Genomic DNA, 16,325 nt, shown 5'->3' on the forward strand with positions numbered 1-16,325 from the left:
TTTTTGTTTGTTTGTTTGTTTGTTTTTTTTGTCTTTTTGCCATTTCTAGGGCCACTCCTGAGGCATATGGAGGTTCCCAGGCTAGGGATCTAATTGGAGCCATAGCCACCGGCCTACGCCAGAGCCACAGCAACGAGGGATCTGAGCCGCGTCTGCAACCTACACCACAGCTCCCGGCAATGCCGGATCCTGAACCCACTGAGCAAGGCCAGGGATCGAACCCACAACTGCAGATTTGTGAACCACTGAGCCATGACGAGAACTCCCTAAAAGATTTTTTTAATCAGCTTAATAATTGCAGTATAACTGACACATAATAAACTGCATATTTAAAGTGTACAATTTTACAAGCTTTGACATGTTTAAACCCATGAAACCACCACCATCATCAGAAGAAGGAACAGAACCATCATCCCCCCAAGTTTCTTCACGCCCCTTGAAGTCCATCCCTCCCATCTCTCCACACGCTTCCCCGTTCCTCTACTCCCAGGTAACCACAGGCCTGCTATTACTGTAGATTAGATTGAATTTTCTAGAGTCAGTATATAAATGGAATGACAAGTTGCCTACTCTTTTCTTGGGTGGGTTGGGAGTAATCTGGCTGCTTTTACTCAGCATAATTATTTTGATGATGATGATGATTATTATTTTTTTTTTTTGCTTTTTAGGGCTGCACATGCAGCATATGGAAGTTCCCAGGCTAGGGGTCGAATCAGAGCAGCAGCTGCCGACCTACACCACAGCAACACAGAACCCGAGCTGTGTCTGCAACCTACACCAGAGCTCACGGCGATGCCAGATCCTTAACCCACTGAGTGAGGTCAGGGATCGAACCTGTATCCTCACAGATACCAGTCAGGTTCCTTAACCGCTGAGCCACAACCAGGACTCCAGCGTAATTATTTTGAGATCGACTCATGTTGTTGCATGTATTGATAGATCACAGCATTTTTTTTGCTGAGTAGTGTCCCATTTTACGGATCTACCACCATTTGCTTGTCCAGTCATCAAGCAATGGACACTTAGGTTGTTTCCAGTATGGGGCTATTACACCGAAAGCTGCTGTGAACACTAGCATAGGTACAAGTCCTCGTAGGGACGTATCTTTCCTTTGGGGTAAATGTCCAGGAGTAGAACGGCTGGATCCTCCTGCAGGTGTAAGTTCGGTATTTTAAGAAACTGCCCTTTCGCTTTGCAGCGTGGTTGCATCATTTGACATCCCTGAGCACTGCGTGAGAATTCCAGCCCCGCCACACCCTCATCATTCTTTGGTACCGTCAGTCTTTCTGGTTTTTGCAGCCCCGGTAGATGTGTATTGGATTCTCACTGCAGTTTCGGGGGGGGGGGTTGTTTATTTCTATGGCTGCACCACAGCATATGGAGGTTCCCAGGCTAAGGGTCTAATCCAGGCTACAGCCACTGCCTCCACCACAGCCACAGCAACATCAGATCCGAGCCATGTGTGCAACAGACACCACAGCAGACAAACCGGCTAAGAAATTGCTTATTCTGGGGACTGTGTTGAATAAGGAAGCCTCATGACTTTATTTCTGCCTTGAAAGTTCACTGTTCCTGCTGAGGTGAAGAGTGGGCACCAATGAGAAGGGCACCCTGGAGAGACGATGGCAACGTGGCCCAGGCAGGTGGCAGTGGAGGAAGGACTCACTGAACGGACAGATGTGTCGGCAGTTGGAAATCGCAGCGCTTGTGGATGGACTGTATGCGCCGTGAGCCTGAACACTGTATCCAGATGGGTGTATGCAGCTCAGGTACAGGGATAAAGGATCAGCATCTTACTGGAATGGAAATTTTCTTTGAAGCTGGGTAAACTGCGAATTTGGAGAGAACTTTAAAGGTTGTACTTTAGCTGAATCCTGATCTTGTCCATTAGGTTTCTGTCCTGAACACCTGTGGATGGAGAGGGACATTTTTACTTTTCACAAATGAGGGGACACATCGATCGCCCATGCCCACACCTCTGGCTCAGAGAGCCAGTCCTTTTCCGCCAGAGCCCAGGATGTGGCACTTGCCTTCTGGCAGGACTGCTGAAGCCCCCGCAGCTGGCCTTTGAGAACCAAGTGTGTTACCTTGTGGACACATCTTTATTTCATTTTATTTTATTTATTTTTTGCCGTTTCTAGGGCCGCTCCCGCGGCATATGGAGGTTCCCAGGCTAGGGGTCTAATCGGAGCTATAGCCGCCTGCCTACGCCAGAGCCACAGCAACGCGGGATCCTACACCACAGCTCACAGCAATACCGGATCCTTAATCCACTTAATTCGAGGCCAGGAATCGAACCTGCCACTTCATGGTTCCTAGTTGGATTCATTAACCATTGAGCCACGACGGGAACTCCGATATTTTTTGTTAGGGCCACACGTGTGGTATATGGAAGTTGCCAGGTAAGGTGCTGAATTGGAGCTGGAGCCAACAGCCTGCATCACAGCCACATCAATGCCAGATCCAAGTTGGGTCTACGACCTACACTGCAGCTCACAGCAACGCTGGGTCCTTACCCACTGGGCTAGGACGGGGATGGAACCCACATCCTCATGGATACTACTTGGGTTTATTCCCACGGAGCCACAACGGGAACTCCCCTGTGGACACAGCTTTTAATTTCTCTTGCTGTCTCTGTATCTCTCACATGCATACATGCTGGTTCCTACACAGCAGGGTAACCTTCCACGGTAACAGTAATGACCGTGCCTCTGGCTACACACATCAATGACCTGTATTCTACTTCCCAGCCAGGAACACGTGATAATGAGAACTTTGGACTCCATCATCTTAATATTCATGGATAGAAGAAACTCTGACTTTAACTCAATGATGCACATTCAATGTGAACAGAATCATTTAGGAAAAGGTAGAGCCAATATTGCTTCCAAGTCCCATCAGCCGCAAATAATCGAGATCAACGTACCAGTGACATTCCTCCACAGAGTCCAGGGGAGAGACACGGGTTCCACAGAGTTGGGGTCATCTTTGTTGTTAAAAATCTAATTTTGTCTCTCAAAAATACGTCGTTTAATTTCTGTACCATAATTACTTAAACATTCTCCTACTGGCGAGCATTTCTTATTTCTGTTCTTACAAACCGCGCTGTAATGAAGGTCCTACTTACTCCCACCTGCTTTCATACCTGGGCAGTTATTCCCATGAGGGAATCACAAAGCTAAGTTTGCTGATTCAACTCACGAGCATACTTTTTTTTTTTTTTTTGGCTCCACCTATGGCAGGCACATGTTCTTGGGCCAGGCATCAAATCCACACCACAAGTGACCTGAGCCGCGGCAGTGACACCTGATCTTTAATCCTCTGGGCCACAAGGGAACTCGCCATGAGCATACTTTACATTTGGATAGTTCTAACCTGAGGGTTACACTCCTATAACCACCCACAGGGGCTTAATAACAAGATCCGTTTCTCCACTAATTTTGCCTACATCCAACATAGTATTTTTAAAAAATCTTTGCCAAACTTTTCCTATCAGTTACCATCTTTGGACTACATTTTCTGCAGCTGAAACACACCTCCCTAACTAGGATTTTTATCTAAGTTTTTCAAGTGTATTAAAACAAAAATGTAAGTCTTTTGATATAATTTTCTGTTTATTTCTCTCTTCATTCTCAATGCTGCAATTCTGCTGTGTTTTTCTTGATCATATTAATTTGGAATTTATAGTTTGTTTTTCTCATAGTCACTTTTACCATATGTTTTCTGTTTTTATGTTTATTACATCCTATTTTATGCTTTGATTAGAAATATTTTCCAGAAGTTCCGATTGTGGCTCAGTGGTTAACGAATATGGCTGGGAACCATGAGGTTGCGGGTTCGATCCCTGCCCTTGCTCAGTGGGTTAAGGATCCGGCGTTGCTGTGAGCTGTGGTATAGGTCACAGATGCGGCTCGGATCCCGAGTTGCTGTGGCTCTGGCGTAGGCCGGTGGCTATGGCTCCGATTAGACCCCTAGCCTGGGAATCTCCATATGCCGACGGTGAGGCCCTAAAAAGATTTTAAAAAAGAGAAAAAGAAATATTTCCTCTTCCTGACTTCTTGTATTGACCACTAACTTTATTTCCATTTCTTCTTGTTTTTGCTACTTCAGTGCACCCATGATTCAGACTGCTATCGGACCTACTCTCTCCTTGTTGTTTTATTTATTGTAAAACTGTAGCAATTCCTAGAGAAACACAAAAAGTCAGTGTTCCAACACTCTGTCAACTTAGCTGTGTTCAGTTTTGTTCCCTCCCAAGCCTTTCACAGATGCCCACACAGCGCAACACAGCTTTTCCCAATTCGTACTTCTCAGGACACGCTCTAGGTGTTTTCCAGATTTCTCCACAGTGCTAGTGAGTAGTTTATGGTGACTTCCTGAAACAAATCAGAAGTAGCCTAACTTTCCAGCACTGAGGGAACAAAGAAGTAAATAACAGCATTCTGGCTCTTTGAAATAGTACCTTCAGTCATTTAGTCAAATTGCATCAACCTATTTTGACTTTTCAGCAACAGCCTTTCCCACACGTATTGATTTTATTAAGTGGTATTATCCACGGGAGTTTGATCGTACCAATTATTTCTCATCGGCAATTTCACCAGGTATCAAATGCCACCCATGTTCAACGCTCATCTGGGAATAGTTTTTAAAAAAATCTACATGTCTTTGACAGCTTTTGTGACTTAAAATGAAATGTGTCATTTCCTCCCCTCGGTATGATTTTAGGTTAGAACCCTGATTGAAAGCTTTCCCACATCGATAAGATGTATGCGGTTTCTCTCCAGCGTGTGTTCTCTTACGTCGAGCGAAGGACAAAGGACAACCGAAAGTTTTCCCACATTCATTACATTCGTGTGATTTCTCACCCACACGGAGTCTCTTGGGAACTGCCAGGGGCGATCCGTGGCTGGAGGCTTTTCCGCAGCCATCACATTTGCGCGGCTTCTCCCTGCCTGAGTCCTTTCCTGCTGTGTCTACGCTGAGCGGTTGCTAAAGGTTTTCCCACAATCTTTACATTCATAGGGCTTTTCTCCCGTGTGTGTTCTCTTGTGCACATTAAGGTTAGAACTGCCACTGATGGACTTTCCACAGTCACCACATTTATAGGTTTCTCTCCAGTATGAGTTCCCTGATCTACAGTAGGGTAACCGCTTCAGCTCCAACGAAAAGATTGTCCACATTCATTCCACTCAGAAGGCTTCTCACCAGTGTGAATTCTCTGGTGCGAAACGAGGTGAAGTCTCTGCCAGAGAGATTTCCCACATTCACAGACATTTTTTCCTACTGTAATTTCTCAGATGGTGGGAAGGAAACGAAAGCTTCTTAAAGGCTTTCCCACATTCATTACCTTCATCGTTTCTCCCCGCTGTGAGCTCTCGTGACCTGAGAGAGGCGCTATGAGTAAAAAAATCCCACTGTCCTTACATCCATAAAATTTCTCCCCTGTATCATCTCATGCGTAGAAAGCCTTCTGCTCTTGGGAGTTCCCATTGTGGCACAGTGGTTAACGAACCTGACTAGGAACCGTAAGGTTGCAGGTTCGATCCCTGGCCTTGCTCAGCGGGTAAAGGATCCGGCATTGCCGCAAGCTGTGGCTTGGACCCCGAGGTGCTGTGACTGTGGCATAGGCCGGTAGCTACAGCTCCGATTCGACCCCTAGCCTGGGAACCTCCATATACCATGGGAAAAGGCAAAAAGACCGAAAAAAAAAAAAAAAAAAAGGCATACGCTCTGGCTGGTGCATGTACTGTGCTCACTCAATGGACATAGTTTTTCCAAGACCTTTCCACATGGGCCACCTCTACAAGACTTCTTCTCTACCAAGATTTCACGAGGATTCTGTAAAAGAAAATAACGATGAAAGCTCTGCCCTCCCGAGTCAACGTGGTCAGAATGTTCTTTGTTCAGAGACCTCAGGGAAGAAGCCACGTTTGAGCTGCAGCTGCATCTTCCCGCATTTCTCAGCCTCTTCCACACCCCTCGGGTCACTGCCTGCCCTTGTCTCTACTCCGCTGGCACCACACTGCCATCGCTTGTCTTCTGCTTCTCTGATTTATCCGGAGATTTCCAGGCATCAGCTATGGCAGAAAGCCAGGAGTCACCCGTCGTGGATCTTTCCGGGTGCTCGCTGCTGGGGAATTTCTTGCCAGCCACGGCCTCTGCTGACAGAGACTCCTGGATCTCAGGTCTGTTCTTACAGACTGGAAGGAAAGGACAACTGGTTTGGGTGCTTGCAAAAAAACTCCCAGCGTGAGAATGATGAGGTAAAAGCAACGAGATGTGCACAGACGAGCAGATGTTTTGAAATATCAGCTAAGGGTGGTCTCGTGATTAAGGATCTGGCATTGTCACTGCTGTGATGTGGGTTCAATTCCTGGCCTGGGAACTTTTGTGTGCCGCAGGCACGGCAAAAAAAAAAAAAAGAAAAAATCAACTAAGGGAAGAGCAGAAACTTTGAGAGAAGAAGCCACTAAGTGTACACCGGGAACAAGAGGAATCCACAGGAAGACTCATCAGCTAAGTGGGGAGGGGATGATATCAGAGGGGAAAGAGCATGGAAGGAGCACACAGTTCCGATGATAAAAACCTCAGTACAGCCACCTCTCTGTAATGCCCAGGTAAGCCCAATTCCCCTCCAGCTTCCTCCTTAATATCCATTCCTCCTACAACTGATGGCTTATTAAGCCTTCTAACAAACCAGTCTCACAACACCAAGAGGACGCCTCTGTAGACCTATAGCTCCCCAAGAACCCAGAGTCAGGGTCAAATTGCCACAGCTCCCCCCGTTCCTTTTTCTCCCGGCTTCTTTCGTTCTCACTGCACATGACCACTTCCCCACGAACACACAGTTCCTGTCCGCCTGAGAGGCGGCTTCCGAAGCCCACGTTCTCAGGTTACAGCAACTCTTCCCCTTTCCTCATCATTCAGGTCCCCACTCCCAGGTAATCTCTGAGAGAGCTCCGGTCTCCCCTCCAATGAGTTCCTCCTCCTCTTCCCCCTCGCTGCCGCTTTGTCTGCTGCTTAGCGCTGTTTAATACTATTTACTGTCGCCTGGTTCTTTTGGTCCTGTGTTGACCGTCCCTGGACACCACATGGTGGAGGCTTTAGGGTCCACAGGGGTAGGGACTTCATCAGTCTGCTCACGCTGCTGCCCGGCGCCCAGCACAGCCATGTAGCACGGGGGGTGCCTGGGACAGGTCTGATGTGGACAGACCAGACTCACAACCATGCTCCCTGCAGCCTGACCCCTGTCGGGCGGGGAAACTCAGCCCCTGACGGTGGGAAAGAAGTTACGGAACTAACTGTGAGGAGGGCTTTGCAGTATCAAGCAGGACAAAAGAGGGACCCAGAAACCCACCAAGGGCTTCTCTCTGATTCTTTTGCTGGACCCTAACTTCAAATGCAGAGGAAGAGGCTCCCTAAGCCGAGGCAAAGAACAGCTGCTGGGGTCCTGCGAGGTAACACAGCGTGGAAGACCTGAGTTCTGACACAGCTCAGGCTTCAGTAAGCACCCCAGGCATTCAGCCAAAACCTTCGAAAGCTACGCCCCAGAGGAAAGACCACGTCTAAGAATAAGGGCCACATCCAAAGACTAAAGCAAGATCAAAGTAACCCTACCTTAGTCACTCCTAAACCAAGCCCCACCAGGATTAGGGCACTTTGTAATGACTTCACTGCCCACCAGCACAAAACTCACACTTGTCCGTAGAAGATGACAACCTACAGTCCCTACAACGCGTTATCCACAGTGTCCAATACACATACACACACACACGTGACGAGACATGTAAGAATCTGAATAAGGTGACACAACAAGAAAAACAAAGTCCATGGGGAACTATATCTAGTCATTTATGATGGAGCGTGACGGAGGATAACGTGACAAGTGTGTATCCATGTACGTGTGACTGGGCCACCTTGTTGTGCAGCGGAAAATTGACACAACACTGCAAATCAGCTGTAAAGGAAAAAATAAAAATCTTTTATTATTTTTTAAAAAGATAAATCAGAAAAAAGAAAAAAAAGTCAACAAAAACAGCATACCAAATGTTAGAAGCAGCAGGAAAAGATTTTAAAATAACTGCTATAAACATGTTCAAGAATTTCATAGATAAAAACTGAAAAAAGAACCAAATAACAATTCTAGAATTAAATAAAAATATAGTATCTGAAATAAACCATGAACAGATTTAACCTCGGACTGGACACAGGAGAAGACAAGACTACGAATTCAAGGCAGGAAAGTGGAAACGTCACGATGATGCCGAAGGAGGGAGAAGAAGGCAAAAGCGGAGCACTGGACAAGTGGGCTAACCCGCAGCTGGAGTTACAGCAAAAGAGAGAAAACGGCAGAGGGCATTTTTGGGGAGACAGGAGGAGAGCTTTCCTACACCGATTGAGGGCAACATCCCATGGATCCAAGAAGCTCAGCAAACTCCAAGCAGAATCATTCCGAGTAAGACCTTCGCCTAAGACATCATAACCTGTGAAAGCTGAATACAAAGCAGAACCTTTAGGGAGTTCCTGCTGGGGCTCAGCAGGTTCCAAAACCGACTAGTATCCTCGAGGATGCAGGTCTGATCCCAGGCCTCACCCAGTGGGCACTGCTGTGAGCTGTGGTATAGATCACAGATGAGGCTTGGATCTGGCGTTGCTGGGGCTGCGGTATAGGCCAGCAGCTGCAGCTCCGACTGGACCCCTAGCCTGGAAACTTCCACATGCTGCAGATGCAGCCCTAAAAAGCAAAAACTTTAAAAGTAATCAGAGGGAGTTCCCACCGTGGCGCAGAGGAAATGATCTGACCGGGAACCACGAGGTTGAGGGTTCCATCCCTGGCCTCGCTCCGTGGGTTAAGGAACCGGTGTTGCCGTGAGCTGAGATGTAGGCTGCAGACATGGCTTGGATCCCGCGTGGTTGTGGCTGTGGTGTAGGCCAGCGACTGCGGCTCCGATTGAACCCCCAGCCTGGGAACCTCCATATGCTGCGGGAGCGGCCCTAGAAAGGGGGAAAAGACATAATAACACCAACCGTAATAGCAGGAGCAATAGCAGGAGTAAGAACATGTATGTGTATTTCCTGGCAAATGTTCTATCCCTAAGGTCTGAGATTGTTAACATTCACTTTTTCGTTTGTTAGTTTTTTAGGGGTGGAATCTGAGCTACAGATGCCAGCCTACGCCACAGCCACAGCCACGCCAGATCCCCAACCTGCTGGGCAAAGCCAAGGATGGCACCCGCATCCTCATGGATACTAGTCAGATTCGTTTCCACTTTGCCACAAGGGGAACTCCTAACAGTCACCTTTAAACTAACTACCACTCAAAAAGGATCCAACCGGTTCTCACCTCAACTGTCATCAAGGTTACCTTTCACCTGCTGCTGATCACCTATGGCGACAGAAGGCCAACCTCACAACTCGAGAATAGGGTGTCCTCAGAGAGTCAGCGGAGAAAAATCAACAAACAATGATTGAGACGGATCGCCTGTGTAAATAAATGTCAATTATTGTAAACATCCACCTCAAGCTCAATGTGGGTGAGGGCGGCCTGATCTTGGGGAGAAAACACTGAAATGTGAGGTTAAGAAAGGAAGTCAGAACCTCATCAGTAGAAAAACGATCACAGTAAGAAGTAACTTGGATGGCGGCCTTTGCAAAACACTGGCCTCTGACGCGTTCCTTCTGTTGGGAAGGTGACTTGGTCGGTACCCTGGACTGACAGCAGAGACATCAGACGCCCTGATGCCGGAGCCCGCGTCCTGACGGGCGCTCGCCGTGCAAGGGCAGCAGCCTGCAGGGAGCATCTCAGGTTCTGGGCGCTTGGCAGCGCATCTTTCAGCTCCTCGTCACCGCCCCCCCCCCGAACGTGCACAGGCAGCTGGTAGGGTCATTCTAAAGGATACGCGTGACAACTCAGTTTCTGCTTTGTTTTTTTCTTTTTAGGGCCCCGCCTGTGGCAGCTGGATGTTCCTCGGCTCAGGGCTGAATCGGAGCCGCAGCCGCAGCAACGCCAGATCCGAGCCGCATCTGCGACCTACACCGCAGCTTGTGCAGCGCCGGATCCTTATTCCACTGAATGCGGCAGGGATCGAACCTGTGTCCTCATGGATACTAGTCGGACTGTCAACCAGCTGAGCCACAGCAGGAACTCCAAGCTTCCACTTTTTCATGTAACATTTTATTGAGTCCATATTAAAGACTTAACAAGACAGAATAAAAAAGTGAAAAGTGACAGGCAGTGTGGGTTTAAACTTTAAAGCAGGGACACAGAAACGGAATCATCAATTCTCATTTCATTAACTTTTCCCCTGTACATCCACTCCACTCTCCAAGAACACTTCAGGAATGACACCCGACTTCCAGAGACAACCACAACACGCACGGAAGCCTCATCCAGGCCAGAATGACAGAAACAGGAGCCAGGAATTTAAAATGATGACAGACTCTATCTGAAAGCTCCACTGGGTACAGCATGTTTTTTAGACTATATGGAAATGATCAAGGAAGCCTGGATCTGCAGAAAGGAATGAAAAGCAACCCTAAAACTAATGAATTAGGAAAAATGACTGTACGAAACTACATTTAAAATAATAACGCCCCTGCAAAGCAAGAATAACAACATATAATCAGGCTTATACAATATGTAGAAGTGATACAAATACAACAACAGGGAAAATTGCAGCTATACCAATATGTAAGTTTTTACACTGCACATTAAGTGGCATAATCATAATTTCAGGTGGACTATGGTAAGTTAATATTTGTACTGTTAACCTTAGAGCAAATAAGACATGAGACTATACAATATTACAAAGACATAAAGCTAAGAAGGGATAAAAGGAGATGAAATGGAATAAATACCCAATTAATCCAAAAGAAGGCAGACCGGAAAAACAAAGGTACAAAGACCAGATGAGACACGCAGAATAACGAGGTGGTAGACGTTAACCTGCGCACGTCAGTAACTACACAATAAATTCAAATTTACTGAACAGTCAAATTAAAAAATAAGATGGCGGAGTTCCCGTCGTGGCGCAGTGGTTAACGAATCTGACTAGGAACCATGAGGTTGCGGGTTCGGTCCCTGCCCTTGCTCAGTGGGTTAACGATCCGGTGTTGCCGTGAACTGTGGTGTAGGTTGCAGACGTGGCTTGGATCCTGAGTTGCTGTGGCTCTGGCATAGGCCAGTGGCTACAGCTCCGATTAGACCCCTAGCCTGGGAACCTCCATATGCCTCGGGAGCGGCCCAAAGAAATAGCAAAAAGACAAAAAAAAAAAAAAAGATGGCTAAATGGATTACAAAGAAAACCCAATTAAGCACTGTTCACAAGACACTCACTTCAGCATTTCAACATGTGAGTTGAAAGTAAAAATAAAAAGACATGCAGGAGTTCCCATCGTGGCTCAGCAGTCAACAAACCTGACTAGGATCCATGAAGATGAGGGTTTGACCCCTGGCCTCGCTCAGTGGGTTAAGGATCCGACATTGCCGTGAGCTGTGGTGTGGGTCACAGATGTGGCTCAGATCCCGCGTTGCTGTGGCTCTGGCGTAGGCCTGGGGCTACAGCTCTGATTAGACCCCTAGCCTGGGAACCTCCAAATGCTGAGGGTGCAGCCCTAGAAAAGATGAAAAGACAAAAAAAAAAAAAAGACATGTAATGGAGTCTACTGACTACAAGAAAGCCAGCTGGCTATATTAAGATCAAGCATAAAAGGCATTACCAGAGGAAAAGGACATTTTGCAGTGATAAGAGGGTATGTGCAACAGGAAGACCAAACAATCTGATCTGTCCGTAAGCCCAGCAACTTATCTTTAAAATACATGAAGCAAAAATTGATAAAAAACATCCAGAGATACAAACTACTACGTATACAATAGATAAGCAAAAGGATATACTGCACAGCACAGGGAAATACAGCCACTGCTTTGTAATAACTCTGAATGGAATATAACCTATAAAAATACTGAACCACTATGCTGTACACCTGAAACTAAGAAAATTTTGTAAATCAACTGTAATTCAATAAAAAAATAAAGTTATGCTAGTTTCATAAAAATTATTTTTCAGTTTTCATCACAAGAGATAAAAATTACAGCTACATGGTGATAGGTGTTAACTAAACTTATTTGGTGATCATTTCACCACACACGTCTATCAAAACATAACGTCGTAGATCTTAATGTAACACGATTTTGTATGTTGATTGTACCTCAGTAAAACTAGAAAAAAACTGATTGAAAAAGAGAAACAGATCCAATTATGGTTGGAAATTTATTTATTTTTTTATTGTTTTTTAAGGGCTGCACCTGCCACAGCATATGTAGGTTCCCAGGCGAGGGGTCAAACTGGACGGGAACGCCCATGGTTGGAAATTTAATACTCTTCTGCCAGTAACTGACAGAATAAGCAAACAAGAAAATGCACAAGAGGCATTCCTGTTGTGGTTCAATGGTTGATGAACCTGACTAGCATCCATGAAGACGTGGGTTCGATCCCTGGCCTCGCTCAGTGGGTTGAGGATCCGGCGTTGCTGTGAGCTGTGGCGTAGGTCACAGATGTGGCTCGGATCCTGCGTTGCTGTGGCTGTGGTGTAGGCTGGCATCTATAGCTCTGATTAGACCCCTAGCCTGAGAACCTCCATATGCCACGGGAGCGGCCCTAAAAAAAACAAAAAAAAAAGAAGAAAGAAAGAAAGAAAAGAAAATGCACAAGAATAAAGTGTCTGCAACACAACCAAGCTATTTGATTTAACTGACATTTATCAAACACTGTGCCCAACAAGAGCAGACTGTACATTCACTAAGACAGACCATTCAATAAACTTAAAAGGACTCAATTCATACAGAATATTTTCTTTGACCACAGTGGAATTAACCTAGCCATCAATAAAAAAAACTCATCATACTAAGAAATACAGTATATTTTACAAACTAAAGAAGTCAGTTTCACATATGCAAAGACATGAGCAGTAGCGAAAATATAACAGATGAAAATGTGCAGGATGCAGTTGAAACAAAGCTTAAAGGCAAATGTGTAGCTATACGTGCAAGCATTCAAAAGGAAGGATTACGATGAATGACCTAAGCTTCCATCTCAAGAAGTCAGGAAAACCAAAGTAAACTGAGCAAAGGAAGGAAATAATAAAGTGGGGAAACCAATGGAACAAAGGAGAAAAAATACAGTCATGACAACATACGCATGCAGAGCATTTAATAAAAACACCCATCATGATAAAGGCTCAGCAAACCAAGAAGAGAGTAGCTTCAATCAGATATTAGTTTTAGGTATGATTTCTACTGTTCCTTAATTTCATTTTCTAATTATTTGTTGCAAGTCCATCTTCAACCTACACACGGCTTGTGGCAACGCCAGATCCTTAACCCACTGAGCAAGGCCAGGGATGGAACCTGCATCCTCGTGGATACTAGCTGGGTTCTTAAGCCACTAAGCCACAACAGGAACTCTTAAAAGGAACGTTTTTTTCCTATGAAATGGTAACAGACAACTGGATAGTTATAAGAAAAAATAAATCCTGGAGTTCCCATTGTGGCGCAGGGGAAACAAGTCTGACTAATATCCTTGAGGAAAGGGGTTCGATCCCTGGCCTTGCTCAGTGGGACAGGGATCCAGGATTGCTCTGAGCTGTGGTGAAGGTCACAGGCTCAGATCCCGCGTGGCTGTGGTGTAGGCTGGCAGCTGTAGCTCTTGTTTGACCCCTAGCCTGGGGATTTCCATATGCGGTTGGTATGGCTGTACAATGCAAAAAATAAATAAACAAATGAATAAATAAATACACAAATCCCTTGTCTACTACCTCACACTTACATAAAAATTAAATCAAGGTGGAGATTACATTTTCATGTAAAAGCAAAAACTGTACAACTACCAAGAGGAAACAGGAGAATATATTTGGAGTTTTGGCACAGTCAAAGATTTCTCTGAACATTTAAGAAAAAAGGAAAGAAAGGAGTTTCCGTTGTGGCGCAGTGGTTAACGAATCCGACTAGGAACCATGAGATTGCGGGTTCAATCCCTGGCCTCGCTCAGTGGGTTAAGGAACCAGCGTTGCCGTGAGCTGTGGTGTAGGCTGCAGATGAGGCTCGATTCCCACATCACTGTGGCTGTGGTGTAGGCTGGCAGCTACAGCTCCGATTAGACCCCTAGCCTGGGAACCTCCACACGCCACGGGAGCAGCCCAAGAAAAGGCAAAAAGACAAAAATAAATAAATAAATAAATAAAAGTTTTTTTAAAAAGGAAAGAAAGAAAACACAAAACGCATAACCATAAAAGAAAAAAATAATAAAATCGGACCTTAGTAATCCATGACCCAGAAATTTCACCCCTATTTTTGCAAGAGCGATAAAAACACAGGTCCACTCAAAGCTCTGTATAAGAATGTTCACAGCAGCATCAGTCACAACAGCCCCAAACTAGAGCAAAGCTCAACGTTCATCAACAGGAGAACAGATAAACTGCTGCTCATTCAAAAACTGAAATACTACTCAACAGGGTAATTCCAAAATGAAGATTAAATAATAGCAGTATCAGGCAAACACAAAGTGGGGGAATTCTGTCACTGCGAAATAAATGACAAAGCGAGCTCTTTAGGCAAGAGGAAAATAAGCCTGGGAAGAATTATGCAAGTGCCAGAGGAGTGAAGAGCAGGACAAAGGGTAGATACGAAGGAAATTATAAACAGGCTATAAAGATCCTGTCCCCATCCAACCCGGACAGCATCTTGGGAGAGGCCTCTGTCCATCACCCATGGCTCTACCGCGGGTTCTAGCTGGGCACCGAGAGTTGGCTTGGGGATCCAGGGCCCTGTCCAAGGGAGCGATCAGGCTGTGAGGCTTTGGAAGAGAAACCTCCTCCGGTTCACTGATCCCGCGCGCCCGGCCAGGTCACACCCGCTCTGCTGAGACCCCAAGCAGAAGTCGACGCAAGGCACAGCCCCGCCCCGTGACCAGATGCCCAAAGGTCTCCAGCACACGTCTCAGTGCAGCCATGTCCTCGAAGGTTACCTGCCCCCGAGATGTCACCCCCGTGTGCGCTCAAACAAGACCCTTTTCTTTGCAAAGCTCCCAAAAGGTCAGGGAGGGGCCACAAGAGGACGCGAGGAAGGACTCTGGTGGACAGAGATGTCCTGAACGCTCTGGCTTCCGAGGGGTACCTGAGGCTTTCCGGGGGCGCTGCGGGTGTGCCGCAGCCATTTGGAGGGGTGCCTCCGTACTACCGAAACCTTTACCCCCTAAGAATCTCATTCACTTCTCGGGAAACGAGGGATCCTCCCCAAGTTCCGAAGGTACAGTCGCCTTTGGGATTCCTCTTCCTCTTGGTGCCACCAGGTATAAAACGCCGACCACGTTACGAACGGCTGATGACGTTAACATCCGCCAGGGGTTCTCCGGGCTTGGGCGCAATACCGAGTCTCAGACAGAAACACCCGTAAACCTCGAAAGAGCCTAAGAGAGCAGCTGCTACTTCCTGCGGTGCTTTTAGTCTTTCCACGAGAGCCGGGGCTCAGAAAGCGCTCAGGTTTTGGAACACAGGTTACCTGCTTCAACAGAACCGAGGAGACATGCGCCCTCTTTGGGCAAATCTTTCCAGGCGATGAAAAGACCGAAACCGCGCGTCGCTTGAATGGGTGGACGCTCCACGCGGGTCACGCGTTTTCACGCTGACACCTTCATGCCGCGGACACACTCGCGGACTGCAGACCAGGCGGCGTCCTCTACGTCCCTTCAGCCCTTCTCGGCCACGACGACAGGCGGAGGGTCCCCGGTTGGGGGAGACACGCCCTCCGGCCCTGGGTTCAGACCCCGTGGGTCAGGAGGGAGGGCGCGGCCACGCACCGGGAGCCGGGCTGCCAGGAGCCCCGCGGCCGAGGTCGCGACCAAGTCAGGGCAAGAAGCGAGGGGGCAGCGTCGAGGGCGGCCAGGTGCTCTCACGGGGGAGGAGCCGGGGCCGAGATGCCGGCCGGCCCCGCGGCCCTCCGGAGGGGTACTCGGGACCCCAGGCCGCAGCGGCCGTCGGCGGGAACTACCACGGCCGGGAGGCCCCGCGGCGCCACCGCCGGACGTACGCCAGGGCGCCGCCGCCGCCGCCGCCCGGGAGAGGCCCGCGAGGGCGCCGGCGGACGGAGTCCACGTCCCAGCAGCCCCCGCGGCGCGGCGTCCCGGCCCACGCGAGCGCACGCGAGGGACGCCGGTGCGTGGGGTCGCCGCTGCGCTCGGCCTCCCAGGGGCTGTAGTGCTACGGCCGGACCGCCACCCGAGGGCGCCCGAGAGCCCGATGACATCTTCCAGACGGCACGGCGATAGGCGCGA

At 47.7% G+C, this 16,325-nt stretch overlaps 1 long non-coding RNA gene across 1 annotated transcript; it reads right to left on the reverse strand.

Moving 5' to 3' along the window:
* Positions 1–1,521: 1,521 nt before the first annotated feature.
* Positions 1,522–16,061, reverse strand: LOC125133007 (uncharacterized). The gene is made up of 2 exons (XR_007136389.1): positions 15,554–16,061; positions 1,522–1,908 (listed from the first exon to the last, which is right to left on the reverse strand). It is a non-coding gene; the product is annotated as an uncharacterized LOC125133007 (long non-coding RNA).
* Positions 16,062–16,325: the final 264 nt, after the last annotated feature.

The sequence above is a fragment of the Phacochoerus africanus genome, chromosome 8 (genome assembly GCF_016906955.1).
Source record: "Phacochoerus africanus isolate WHEZ1 chromosome 8, ROS_Pafr_v1, whole genome shotgun sequence".
Lineage (NCBI taxonomy): Eukaryota > Metazoa > Chordata > Mammalia > Artiodactyla > Suidae > Phacochoerus > Phacochoerus africanus.